Genomic DNA, 15,678 nt, shown 5'->3' with positions numbered 1-15,678 from the left:
GCAGAGGAAGAGGCAGAGGTAGAGGCACTACTTCTGGCAGTCAAGGCACAGTTGGTCAGTCAGCACAAGGAAGTGCTTCAGCCAGAGTTTACACAATGAGACAGCGAGAAGAGGCTGAGACTTCTGATGTTGTAGCTGGTACATTTTCTATCACTGATCAAGAATTATTTGTGTTGTTTGATCTAGGTTCAACCCATTCATATGTTAGTGCTAGCATAGTCAGTTCACTTGTTGTTCCATGTGTCCAAATGGGTTTTAAAGTGCTAGTAACTAGTCCGTTAGGTATTGCTGAGTGGTGAACTCAGTGGTGCACAACTATAACTTAAAACATAGTTCAATATACCTTAGCAAAATTACAGCAAATAATTTGGAAATCAGGATACTCATCAAATTCCAAAAATCAAATTCTTCATTGCCAATAATATAAATCATTTGTATGAAATGACTTTGATCGCGAAATTCAATTTATCAAATCACAACCAAACATTTAAGGTAATTCCAACAAAATCAATTATACATAAATCATTATTCAAATTGCAATTCTTTACTATTCAAAACCATTCTTTATCTCAAAAGCCATTCTTTATCTCCCTAACTATGCAAGACTAATCCGCAAGGGCCATTTTTGGGGTGATTCTAACTCCCTATGTTTGGGGAGGTTGAATCGGATTCTAACTCCCTATGGTCGGGGAGGTCGAATCATCGTGCACAGGATACACCACAATAATAAATAAGACTTTTCCAAAAGGGCCATAACATAAAAAATGTAATCTAACCTCTAATAAGAGGAGAATCTAAGTCTGTGCACGTACCATGGTAATCAAAACACAACTAACTCCATTGTCTTCTCAATAAATGAGAGAGACAGGTAATAACCTAGTCAAGCATCTATAGTGAGATATAAAACACTATCACAAACCTTTTAGTGAGCATAAATGTAACACCCTCACTGTAGCAATTCCATACATTCTACTGTTCCGATGACCGGTGTTGGTTCGGACAGCTAGAATGTCTGAAAAAATAATTAAACTAGAGTGAGGAGTCATAAATAACTCAAATATTAATAAGAAAAATTTTGAAAAAATTTTAGAAATAAATACAACCAAGTTAAATGAGCCGGTGCCCTAGCGATGGGTAACCCAGTGGGAAGTTGCAGTTCTCGCAACTAGGAGCCCTAGACCCAGGGAAAAAATTATAAAATAATTTTTGAGACTCCAGAGAAGAGTCATTGAGGGTTTTATGGCATTAGAATGCCAAGAAAAGGTTTAGAAAAATTTTCAATCCGTACAGACAATTTTAGTCTGTTAAGCCAAACGGAGGGCATTTTGGTCATTTCGCCTTCAGAGGTGATTTTTGACTGACTTGTCCAATTAAGTAAATAATTATTATGATCTAAAATGTGAATAAATATTGTTAAAAAATTAATTGAAAATGAGTAGAAAAGAAAATGAAATAAAATATAAATTATGGCATCATTATTGTGTCATTAAAAGTCCTCCACCAATCATATTGTAACACACACCTTATAAACTAATTAAAAAGGGATAAAATGAGTTAAAATGAAAAACAACAATCTGCTGCCCTTCTTCTTCAACCAGCCGAAACTCTCTCCCTCTCTATTCTCCATGGATGCTTTTACTTCTCTCTAAAAGTTCCATGTAAACACACCATAAAATCACTTGTTGATTTCACAAAAATTGCTCCTTGCAACTAGAACAAACCTAAGGCAGCAAAAGAAAAAGAGAGAAAGATTTTTCTTAAAGCTTGGGTTGACACACACAAAGGTTAGTGCTTTAACTTATAGTTATTTCTGTGTTTTATGAAAGAAATTAGTAAATCCTACAACTAGGTGCCATAGGAAATTATAGATGAGTGAAAATCTGGAATCTGTACAGTATATGCGTGAACAGTAAATTTTAAAAATTCATAACTGGAATTAGGGATCTCAGATCAGGGTGATTTTTATGTCAAAAGAAACCTTAAGGAATGTTCTAAAACTTTGTAGTTTTATGGCAGACCTGATTCTAATGTTAAGTTAGGGTTTGAAGACAAAACATTTTATTGCTCAAATGTGGACTCTGTTCTGCTGATTTCCTGCAACAGGACAGCCATCTTCAATAAATCATAACTGGAGCCACAAAACTCGAAATGATGTGATTCTTGAGTCCTTGAAATGCTTATTGAATGCTCTAAAACCTTGTAGTTATGGCCAAGAGCTAATTGTGGTAGCTGCTGGTTGATATTTTTGCATTTCCTTACTACTATCTTACATGTACTGGATTCTGGACAGGTTGCACCTTTTTAATTAGTTCTGCAATTTCCGATCTGATTTTGATGTGATTCCAATTGGAGATTGAGTTAAACATATGAAGGTTGATTTCTGGAAAATATGGTCTTGAAATCATGTTTCTATAAATTATGGTGATTATTTTTGCACCCTGTTTCTGCATGCTGATTGTGCACTGAGTGCACTATTCATTCTAGTAACATGTATATTGCATGAGCTAGAAATTTTAGAGGAAAAATGATTAAGCATGCTTTGATTTAATGAAGTTACATGTAGAAATTAATAAGGAGGAGGCCCATTTCTGGTCTAGAAATGAGTGACATGAGGAAATTGAGTGAATAGGCATGCTGCCCTTGGTGACCTGCAGGACTGGTTGTGAGTCCAGCAGGTTTGGGCAGCTATAAATAGAGATGTATAGGTTCAATTGGTGCAAGGCAAATTGGACAAGAAACTAGACACATAATGACACAACTTTGGTGAAGAAGCCATGCCCAGAAAACCAAACCAAGTGGACCAAAAGTTTGCCCTAATCTGGGTGACCTGCAGTCTGCCTGGGCAAAATGACCAAATGAACAGTATTTGGTCATTTGGCCATAACGCAATGTAGCAAGGTCCAATTGACCTGAAATTTTACCAGTAACAAGTTGAGATACAGACCAACAACTTTCATGAAGAAACCTGACCCAAATTATGACCATAACCTAGTCAAATTGCCAGCCAAACATGAGTTACCAAATCTGGCAAAAACAATTTTACCCAGAATTTTGGAATCTGACCAATCCGTTTTAGGCCATAACTTGAGCTACAAAACTCCAAATGGAGTGATTCAAAAAAATAAATTCAACTACACAAAATGAGGAACAACTTTCATGTTGAACATTTTTGCAAATTCCCACAGCAAAAGTGACAAATGGAACAGTAAAGACAAAGCATGAAAACTGAAAATTCTGCCCAATTAACATTAAGCTTGGAAATGGTATTGGCAACCAATACCAACAAATTTTGAATGCAAAATGTGGTATCTTTGAGAACTTAGGTTCAATAAATTTATTATGTATTAAAAAGTCAACAATTTGAGTGAATAGTAATACAAAGACACAAAGTATAATAACTAAATTGGTAGAGGAAATTAAGGTATGAAATTTGGAATCCATGAAACATTCATGGATTACTTGGAATAGGAATAGTAATTCACCTAAATGACTTAATGAACATTTAAGTTATGTGAGTATATAGTTAAGATTTATTCCCATTATTAGTAGGTCTAATAAAACATAAGTAATACCACTTGAATATGAAATGACATTAACCTAGATGGATTGTTGAGTATAAATAGGATGAGGTTTACATTAGGATTTATGTTTCCATTACAAATAAGATAATAACACCTTGTATGAGTTATGAATTCATATACATATTGTAATGAATAAATGAATCACATGAAAATATAAATGAAACATTAGTTCTATTTATAAGAGAAAGGAAGAATGTTTTGAGTACAATGGTATATGAACACCAGTGTTGTGAATTGTGATCAATATGAATGATGTAAGAAATGTATGAATAGTATGATGAATGTATAAATTATGAAATTTATTATGAAATAATAAAGTCATAAAACACAATATATTAATATTTAATGATATTATGTGCCCTTGTATTGCCTAGACATGTGTGTCAGATTGGATAGTTTGGCATGCCAATAGGGTATTGTTTTAGCAGTACTGCGAAAGGCTTTATGCCTGTATTCATGGCTTTATGCCCGTATTCATGGCTTTATGCCCGCATTCATGGCTTTATGCCAACATTCATGGCTTTTATGCCCGATTATGTGTTATCATGGCTTTTTAGCCATACTGACTGCATATGTGGTTGATGTTCTGCGTCCCATGGTATGGCGGCCCAAGGCACCGCGGTGTCCAGTGCCAACGACCCGTTATCCAGTTTAGTCAGCCTGTCATAGGTTACTTGGGCAGTGAAATTTATTGAAATAAGTTAAGAATATTAGTAATAAAAACATATTAGAAATTAAATAAATGAGTAAGATGACCTAAAATAAATTAGAATAGTTATTTATTAGAAAGAATCGAAATGAATTGGACCGATATCAAAATTTACTTATTATGAAATAATCTGAGACAACCTAGAAAGTATTGAGAAAATGCTAAAAGATTAGCAAAGAAAATTATAACACATATAAAAATTGCAAATGTGACTTACATGATAATATAAGCATATATTTATTATTTTTAGATCATTTTTATATGTACATTATTACTATACATTGGCGAAATAAACACTTCCAAAGAAAACTAAATTAGGATAAAACTTATTAAATTTTAGAAACCGCATGTGAAGTATAAACAAATCTTAATTATTTGAATTATGTTTTATTTCTATCTTTATTTGTATATTATTTCCTTGTTATATTATTGTACCACTAAGCAGCAATGCTTAGCGCGATGGAATTGTTTCCTTCGCGTAGGTACTGAAGCTAGAACCCAATGGACGTTTGACTGGGAATTTTGGGAGTTCTGATCTGCAGAAGTGTCTGAAGTATTCAAGGTTGTCACCTCCTCAGCGATGCATGTAGATAGGGCCCATATAGATCATATTTTGTATTTTGTATAAAATGCTAGATATTGTATTATAATGTAAATTATGAACAGGTAATTAATAGGAATGCGATGTAAATTAATAAATTAGCTTTTTCATATGTAATTAATTTATATATCATGTAAATTATGAAATTATGTAAATTAATGAAATTTGAAAATTTTACTTATGTGATTTGAGCATGAATGAGATTGTATGGATTTGAAGACAGATTTGAAATATATAGATAATGCATGGAAATGAATATAAAATTGAGATATATGAATGAGATTTGAAATATGAGAAAATTATGAGAATGATTGATGAGAAAATTATGATTAGCATGGATAAGATTTTATTTTAGAAATATTGTTGAATTTCAAACAAGTGAATATTGAAATACGCCTAACGATAATAAAATAGGGGAAACTCCGCTTGTTTCTCCGTCGAAAAATAATTGATATTAAATTAAATGAATTCAAAATTATTTATAAAAAAAAAGTAAGATAAGTTAGGGTGCTCCGGCACCGATTGTAGCACGCCTTGCTCGGCTACACTGTAGTAAAGTGAGGGGTGTTACATTTATTGGTATCAGAGCACGGTTTAGGCGTTCCTAGGCATAGATAGATAGAATGATATAGTGTGCATAACATGCATTGCATTCATATGAGTTGAGGTGACACTAATGCAGATATATTTTCTTGGTTATTTTAGGTTAAGGTATGGACTCAGAATCGCAGAGGGCAGTAGAAGAAGAAGTAGTAAGTCGTATCCCGACTGGGAGTGATATTGGAAATCGGGGAGATCCTGCTCCACTAGTACAAGAGGTGCCTGTACAACCCCAATAGGCCTTGTTTGAGCAGATGACTGGATTCGTTCGATAGATGACTGTGGTTATTCCACCACTGTCTCAGCAGAAATCACCTCTAGGAAAAATTAGGAAGTATGGAGCTGTAGATTTCAATGGTAGAAAGGAAGACGATTCTTCAGCGGCAGAGTATTGGTTAGAAAGGACTGAAAGAGTCCTGCAGCAGCTCCATTGCACACCAGAACAAAGTTTGGAGTGTGCATTTTCATTATTACAAGAAGCTGCATATCGGTGATGGGATGTTGTAACCAAGGTAGTGCCACCAGTCGACGTAACTTGGGAATTCTTTTTGATAGAGTTCAAAAAGAAATATATTAGCTATGTTCATGAAGAGGAGTGGTGATTAGCAAAAGATGAAATTTGGACAGTCTAGTACTAAGAGGCCAAGAAACGATTAAGTCGGACATCGATCAAAGTAGGAGATCGGATCGGACCTGCACCGGACCTATACCCAGAAGACATCAACCAGAAACACTAGTAATGAGTGCGCCAAGACTAGCAAGAAAATGTGGCCATTGTAACAAGTGGCATAAAGGTGAATGTAGGGGATTGACTGGAGCCTGTTATAGAAGTGGGGCCATAGACCATCGTCTGAAAGATTGTCCTAAGAGGAATTTACCACGGACCCAGACAGAGGTCGTGGAAAGACCAAGTATAACAGTAACACCACTTCCAAATGTCACCCAAGCCGGAGAGGAGCAAGAAGCCCCAGATGTGAATTTGAGGTAAAGTATTTCCTTTATGATATGCCTAAATGTATAATGATATATTCGGAAAGACTAAATAGTACCATATGTATAAAAGAAGTAGACAGAGGGAGCAATAGAAAGGTAAAAGAATTATCTTAGATACCTACACCCAGTAAATTTCGAGGACGAAATTTAAATTAGAGGGGAAGAATTGTAACACCCTCACTGTAGCAATTCCATACATTCTACTGTTCCGATGACCGGTGTTGGTTCGGACAGCTAGAATGTCTGAAAAAATAATTAGACTAGAGTGAGGAGTCATAAATAACTCAAATATTAATAAGAAAAATTTTGAAAAAATTTTAGAAATAAATACAACCAAGTTAAATGAGCCGGTGCCCTAGCGATGGGTAACCCAGTGGGAAGTTGCGTTCTACAACTAGGAGCCCTAGACCCAGGGAAAAAATTATAAAATAATTTTTGAGACTCCAGAGAAGAGTCATTGAGGGTTTTATGGCATTAGAATGCCAAGAAAAGGTTTAGAAAAATTTTCAATCCGTACAGACAATTTTAGTCTGTTAAGCCAAACGGAGGGCATTTTGGTCATTTCGCCTTCAGAGGTGATTTTTGACTGACTTGTCCAATTAAGTAAATAATTATTATGATCTAAAATGTGAATAAATATTGTTAAAACATTAATTGAAAATGAGTAGAAAAGAAAATGAAATAAAATATAAATTATGGCATCATTATTGTGTCATTAAAAGTCCTCCACCAATCATATTGTAACACACACCTTATAAACTAATTAAAAAGGGATAAAATGAGTTAAAATGAAAAACAACAATCTGCTGCCCTTCTTCTTCAACCAGCCGAAACTCTCTCCCTCTCTATTCTCCATGGATGCTTTTACTTCTCTCTAAAAGTTCCATGTAAACACACCATAAAATCACTTGTTGATTTCACAAAAATTGCTCCTTGCAACTAGAACAAACCTAAGGCAGCAAAAGAAAAAGAGAGAAAGATTTTTCTTAAAGCTTGGGTTGACACACACAAAGGTTAGTGCTTTAACTTATAGTTATTTCTGTGTTTTATGAAAGAAATTAGTAAATCCTACAACTAGGTGCCATAGGAAATTATAGATGAGTGAAAATCTGGAATCTGTACAGTATATGCGTGAACAGTAAATTTTAAAAATTCATAACTGGAATTAGGGATCTCAGATCAGGGTGATTTTTATGTCAAAAGAAACCTTAAGGAATGTTCTAAAACTTTGTAGTTCTATGGCAGACCTGATTCTAATGTTAGGTTAGGGTTTGAGGACAAAACATTTTATTGCTCAAATGTGGACTCTGTTCTGCTGATTTCCTGCAACAGGACAGCCATCTTCAATAAATCATAACTGGAGCCACAAAACTCGAAATGATGTGATTCTTGAGTCCTTGAAACGCTTATTGAATGCTCTAAAACCTTGTAGTTATGGCCAAGAGCTAATTGTGGTAGCTGCTGGTTGATATTTTTACATTTCCTTACTACTATCTTACATGTACTGGATTCTGGACAGGTTGCACCTTTTTAATTAGTTCTGCAATTTTCGATCTGATTTTGATGTGGTTCCAATTGGAGATTGAGTTAAACATATGAAGGTTGATTTCTGGAAAATATGGTCTTGAAATCATGTTTCTATAAATTATGGTGATTATTTTTGCACCCTGTTTCTGCATGCTGATTGTGCACTGAGTGCACTATTCATTCTAGTAACATGTATATTGCATGAGCTAGAAATTTTAGAGGAAAAATGATTAAGCATGCTTTGATTTAATGAAGTTACATGTAGAAATTAATAAGGAGGAGGCCCATTTCTGGTCTAGAAATGAGTGACATGAGGAAATTGAGTGAATAGGCATGCTGCCCTTGGTGACCTGCAGGACTGGTTGTGAGTCCAGCAGGTTTGGGCAGCTATAAATGGAGATGTATAGGTTCAATTGGTGCAAGGCAAATTGGACATGAAACTAGACACATAATGACACAACTTTGGTGAAGAAGCCATGCTCAGAAAACCAAACCAAGTGGACCAAAAGTTTGCCCTAATCCGGGTGACCTGCAGTCTGCCTGGGCAAAATGACCAAATGAATAGTATTCGGTCATTTGGCCATAACTCAATGTAGAAAGGTCCAATTGACCTGAAATTTTACCAGTAACAAGTTGAGATATAGACCAACAACTTTCATGAAGAAAACTGACCCAAATTATGACCATAACCTAGTCAAATTGCTAGCCAAACTTGAGTTACCAAATCTGGATTAAACAATTTTACCCAGAATTTTGGAATCTGACCAATCCGTTTTAGGCCATAACTTGAGCTACAAAACTCCAAATGGAGTGGTTCAAAAAAATAAATTCAACTACACAAAATGAGGAACAACTTTCATGTTGAACATTTTTGCAAATTCCCACTGCAAAAGTGACAAATGGAACAGTAAAGACAAAGCATGAAAACTGAAAATTCTGCCCAATTAACATTAAGCTTGGAAATGGTATTGGCAACCAATACCAACAAATTTTGAATGCAAAATGTGGTATCTTTGAGAACTTAGGTTCAATAAATTTATTATGTATTAAAAAGTCAACAATTTGAGTGAATAGTAATACAAAGACACAAAGTATAATAACTAAATTGGTAGAGGAAATTAAGGTATGAAATTTGAAATCCATGAAACATTCATGGATTACTTGGAATAGGAATAGTAATTCACCTAAATGACTTAATGAACATTTAAGTTATGTGAGTATATAGTTAAGATTTATTCCCATTATTAGTAGGTCTAATAAAACATAAGTAATACCACTTGAATATGAAATGACATTAACCTAGATGGATTGTTGAGTATAAATAGGATGAGGTTTACATTAGGATTTGTGTTTCCATTACAAATAAGATAATAACACCTTGTATGAGTTATGAATTCATATACATATTGTAATGAATAAATGAATCACATGAAAATATAAATGAAACATTAGTTCTATTTATAAGAGAAAGGAAGAATGTTTTGAGTACAATGGTATATGAACACCATTGTTGTGAATTGTGATCAATATGAATGATGTAAGAAATGTATGAATAGTATGATGAATGTATAAATTATGAAATTTATTATGAAATAATAAAGTCATAAAACACAATATATTAATATTTAATGATATTATGTGCCCTTGTATTGCCTAGACATGTGTGTCAGATTGGATAGTTTGGCATGCCAATAGGGTATTGTTTTAGCAGTACTGCGAAAGGCTTTATGCCTGTATTCATGGCTTTATGCTCGTATTCATGGCTTTATGCCCGCATTCATGGCTTTATGCCAACATTCATGGCTTTTATGCCCGATTATGTGTTATCATGGCTTTTTAGCCATACTGACTGCATACGTGGTTGATGTTCTGCGTCCCATGGTATGACGGCCCGAGGCACCGCGGTGTCCAGTGCCAACGACCCGTTATCAAGTTTAGTCAGCCTGTCATAGGTTACTTGGGCAGTGAAATTTATTGAAATAAGTTAAGAATATTAGTAATAAAAACATATTAGAAATTAAATAAATGAGTAAGATGACCTAAAAGAAATTAGAATAGTTATTTATTAGAAAGAATCGAAATGAACTGGACCGATATCAAAATTTACTTATTATGAAATAATCTGAGACAACCTAGAAAGTATTGAGAAAATGCTAAAAGATTAGCAAAGAAAATTATAACACACATAAAAATTGCAAATGTGACTTACATGATAATATAAGCATATATTTATTATTTTTAGATCATTTTTCTATGTACATTATTACTATACATTGGCGAAATAAACACTTCCAAAGAAAACTAAATTAGGATAAAACTTATTAAATTTTAGAAACCGCATGTGAAGTATAAACAAATCTTAATTATTTGAATTATGTTTTATTTCTATCTTTATTTGTATATTATTTCCTTGTTATATTATTGCACCACTAAGCAGCAATGCTTAGCGCGATGGAAGGAACGGAAGCGTGAAAAACACAAGTTTATACCATTGAATTCAAAAATTTTCACCTAGGGTAACATGCATCATGCAAGATTTATTTTTATCTATTTGATTTCAATGATAAACAACATATTAAAACTCTTTTAATATGTTTTTGGATCTGTATTTGCCATTTAAGATTTTAAAATTAATCAGATTAATTTTAGAACCCTAGATTAAATCAAGAACGATTACACTAACCTCTTGATGCACTGCAGCGTATGCGCCTTTGAGATCGTCTTGAGGACACGGATGTTGTCCCTCTAGCTTGTCCACACCAAGAACACCTATGGCAGCCCTTGAACAGCTTCTAAAGCCTTTTCTATTAATTAGAAATTCAAGTTCTGCCTTTTAAGAGATTAGAGATGTAAACAGGACACTAGAAACAATTCCTAGTGTTCTTAATTCAAGAGATTGATGGCTAATCTCCTTGAATTGATAAGAGATGAAGAAGAAGAGATAAAAAACCTCAAAGTGGCGTGACAAAGGAGTGTGGCTGCTGGTTGTATTTTATTTTCTCATAACAACACTTAAATAGCTAGGTTAACACATTAAACCCTTGCCACATGTCACCCTTTGATTAGCTCTAGGTTTAAGTGACCCAATCACATTGTGCCAAGTGTCAAACCTATATTTAATCTTGATTTTAATCATCTTACATGATCAAAAAACATTTGGCAAGCTTATGTGTTATGCCATGTGTCACCATCTCATGGTGCCACATGTCACACTGCAAAATGACCAAAATGCCCCTGTGTCTTAATTTTGAGTTCTTAACCCAAAATAATTATTTTCTTCTTCTAATTAATTTATATCAAATATAAATTAATTAATTAATCTCTATTAATTAATTTCTCATTAATTAAATTCATATTTAAACACTTTAAATATAAATTTAACTTATATTGTACATCCAATAATCTAGATTTGGTTTCAAGTCATGCTAGGGACTTTGCAATCTAATTGCAAATCAAACCTATTTAATTAATCAATTTAAACTCTTTAATTAATTAATTAAATCATATTTAATTAGGTGATAACTTGTGTATGTGTGTGACTTACTAGGCTCATCACTAATTGGCAATGAGACATGATATCAACTCTTAATATCATCAGAACTCTTTCTTACCATAAATGATTTCTCTAAATCATTTTATGAACCTCATAGACCATGGTTAACACCTAGTATAGCATGCCATAGCCACCCAATTAGTAATAAGGTTTATCTTAAATGAACCTATAATCATATGTTACCATGCACTAGAATCTCTCTGTTACAAAATCCCAACTCAAGCTGGAGTCATGGTTTATGTCAAACTCCATTTGCTATGAATATTATGTTCTCTTTTAATTCCAGTTCTTGACTAAAAAGATTTTCTCATCAGAAACTCTTTTCTGAATAAATCTATCTGTCCTGGCCAGGAACTTGAAACATCAAGAACAATTAAATGAACATAGGATTTTATCTCTATTTACTTAGAGGAACAGATTCCATCTTGATCAACACCAACCTCCATATATAACTAGTAGGAGCCAACACATGCCCATATACCCATACACAGTACAAGTATGAAAGCAGTATCAAACTCAAACTACCTATATACAAGATAACTGTGCTATCTCAGGTCTAAAGATTATATGCACTGATATGATTTATGACAAAACATTGACAAGAGTAAACTCCATGTGCTTGTCATAAGTGTCACTGGTTCGGCCTACTTATCATTTATAAGTGCCTATCATGTTTGTCATATGGCATGAGACTCACCATTCCATCTTATTTATACCTCATATAAATAACTTGGGAACAAACATGAATACAATCTTTCTGGATAAGTCATGTCCTTATTATGAAGTATCCTTGATTGTGAACCTATTTATGATACTTTGTGCTAGAAATATTGTCACTCATATTCTTAACAACTTAAGAATAATATTTCTAACAAAATATCAATGGACCTTTTCTACTACACATAAATATATTATGTAAACAGAAAAGTGGAAATGCCTTTTATTAATAAAAATATATACAAGATACATACTAAATGATATGCTCTAGGGCATACTACTAACAATCTCTCACTAGCACTAGAGCCATTCATTACAATACCTTAGACCCATCTTCTCAAGATGTCAGTCTAACTGAGCTTGTGACAAAGGCTTAGTGCATGGATCAGCTGAATTTTTTTGACATGTTATTTTTCTGCATGGCTATATCGCCTTTGCCCAACTATATGTCTGATAATGTGGTAGTGCCTTTCTATGTGTTTGGATTTTGGGTAAGACCTTAGTTCCTTAGCCTGTATGACTGCTCCATTGTTGTCACAGTGTAGTGGAACTGCTGACTCAATGGAAGGAACTACTGTAAGTTTTGTCACGAACTTCTTTATCCAAAGCGACTTCCTTTGCGACATCGATGCGACAATATACTCGACCTCTATAGTGGAATCTGCGGTCATGCTCTGTTTGGAACTCTTCCAAGCGATTGCACCTCCATTACAAATGAACACATATCTAGAGGTAGACTTTCTATCATCAATATCGATTGGAAATCGAATCGATATAACCATCCAATTGCAAGTCTCCACCTCCATAAATCAAGAATAAATCCTTAGTTCTTCTCAAGTACTTAAGGATATTCTTGTGACTATCGATGTTCCAAACCTGGATCGGATTGATACCTGCTAGTCAAACTAACAGCATATGCGATATCCGGCCTAGTACACAACATTGCATACATTATACTTCCAATAGCTGAAGCATATGGAATCCTGGCCATCTTATCTCTTTCTTCAGGTGTCTTTGGAGACATCTCTTTAGAAAGATGGATACCATGTCTCACTGGTAACAATCCTCTCTTGGAATCAAGCATGTTAAACCTCTTTAACACCTTTTCCAAGTATAAACTTTGGGATAAACCAATTATTCTTTTCGCTTTATCTCTATAAATGCGAATCCCAAGAATATAGGTTGCCTCCCCTAAGTCTTTCATGGAGAATGTATTTGACAACCATACCTTTATAGTTGTCAACATACCTGTGTCATTACCCATCAATAGTATGTCATTCACATATAAGACAAGGAAAGTGATAGCACTGTCACTAACCTTCTTATATACACATGGCTCATCCTCATTTTTGATAAAACCAAAGGATTTAATGGCTTCATCAAAACGGATGTTCCAACTCCTCGAAGCTTGTTTCAACCCATAAATGGATCGCTTTAGCTTGCATACCTTGGAACCATCTTGGGATTCAAATCCCCTAGGTTGTTCCATGAAAATGTTTTCTTCAATGTATCCATTGAGAAAAGCTGTTTTGACATCCATCTGCCAAATCTCATAATCATAGTACGCAGCTATTGCTAATAAAATCCTAATTGATTTAAGCATGGCAACAGGTGAGAAAGTCTCCTCGTAGTCGATTCCTTACCTTTGGCGAAACCCTTTCGCTACTAGCCTTGCCTTATAGGTCTCTACCTTTCCATCAGAACCAATTTTCTTCATGAAGAAGAACAAGAGTTGTCTACTCATGAAGAAGTTGTATGAGTTATGAATTCATATACATATTGTAATGAATAAATGAATCACATGAAAATATAAATGAAACATTAGTTCTATTTATAAGAGAAAGGAAGAATGTTTTGAGTACAATGGTATATGAACACCATTGTTGTGAATTGTGATCAATATGAATGATGTAAGAAATGTATGAATAGTATGATGAATGTATAAATTATGAAATTTATTATGAAATAATAAAGTCATAAAACACAATATATTAATATTTAATGATATTATGTGCCCTTGTATTGCCTAGACATGTGTGTCAGATTGGATAGTTTGGCATGCCAATAGGGTATTGTTTTAGCAGTACTGCGAAAGGCTTTATGCCTGTATTCATGGCTTTATGCTCGTATTCATGGCTTTATGCCCGCATTCATGGCTTTATGCCAACATTCATGGCTTTTATGCCCGATTATGTGTTATCATGGCTTTTTAGCCATACTGACTGCATACGTGGTTGATGTTCTGCGTCCCATGGTATGACGGCCCGAGGCACCGCGGTGTCCAGTGCCAACGACCCGTTATCCAGTTTAGTCAGCCTGTCATAGGTTACTTGGGCAGTGAAATTTATTGAAATAAGTTAAGAATATTAGTAATAAAAACATATTAGAAATTAAATAAATGAGTAAGATGACCTAAAATAAATTAGAATAGTTATTTATTAGAAAGAATCGAAATGAACTGGACCGATATCAAAATTTACTTATTATGAAATAATCTGAGACAACCTAGAAAGTATTGAGAAAATGCTAAAAGATTAGCAAAGAAAATTATAACACACATAAAAATTACAAATGTGACTTACATGATAATATAAGCATATATTTATTATTTTTAGATCATTTTTCTATGTACATTATTACTATACATTGGCGAAATAAACACTTCCAAAGAAAACTAAATTAGGATAAAACTTATTAAATTTTAGAAAGTGCATGTGAAGTATAAACAAATCTTAATTATTTGAATTATGTTTTATTTCTATCTTTATTTGTATATTATTTCCTTGTTATATTATTGCACCACTAAGCAGCAATGCTTAGCGCGATGGAATTGTTTCCTTCGCGTAGGTACTGAAGCTAGAACCCAATGGACGTTTGACTGGGAATTTTGGGAGTTTTGATCTGCAGAAGTGTCTGAAGTATTCAAGGTTGTCACCTCCTCAGCGATGCATGTAGATAGGGCCCATATAGATCATATTTTGTATTTTGTATAAAATGCTAGATATTGTATTATAATGTAGATTATGAACAGGTAATTAATAGGAATGCGATGTAAATTAATAAATTAGCTTTTTCATATGTAATTAATTTGTATATCATGTAAATTATGAAATTATGTAAATTAATGAAATTTGAAAATTTTACTTATGTGATTTGAGCATGAATGAGATTGTATAGATTTGAAGACAGATTTGAAATATATAGATAATGCATGGAAATGAATATAAAATTGAGATATATGAATGAGATTTGAAATATGAGAAAATTATGAGAATGATTGATGAGAAAATTATGATTAGCATGGATAAGATTTTATTTTAGAAATATTGTTGAATTTTCAAACAAGTGAATATTGAAATACGCGAAACGATAATAAAATAGGGGAAACTCCGCTGGT

The sequence above is a fragment of the Hevea brasiliensis genome, chromosome 9 (assembly GCF_030052815.1).
Source record: "Hevea brasiliensis isolate MT/VB/25A 57/8 chromosome 9, ASM3005281v1, whole genome shotgun sequence".
In the NCBI taxonomy this organism is placed as follows: Eukaryota; Viridiplantae; Streptophyta; class Magnoliopsida; order Malpighiales; family Euphorbiaceae; genus Hevea; species Hevea brasiliensis.
Note: the sequence above shows the minus strand (reverse complement) of the source record.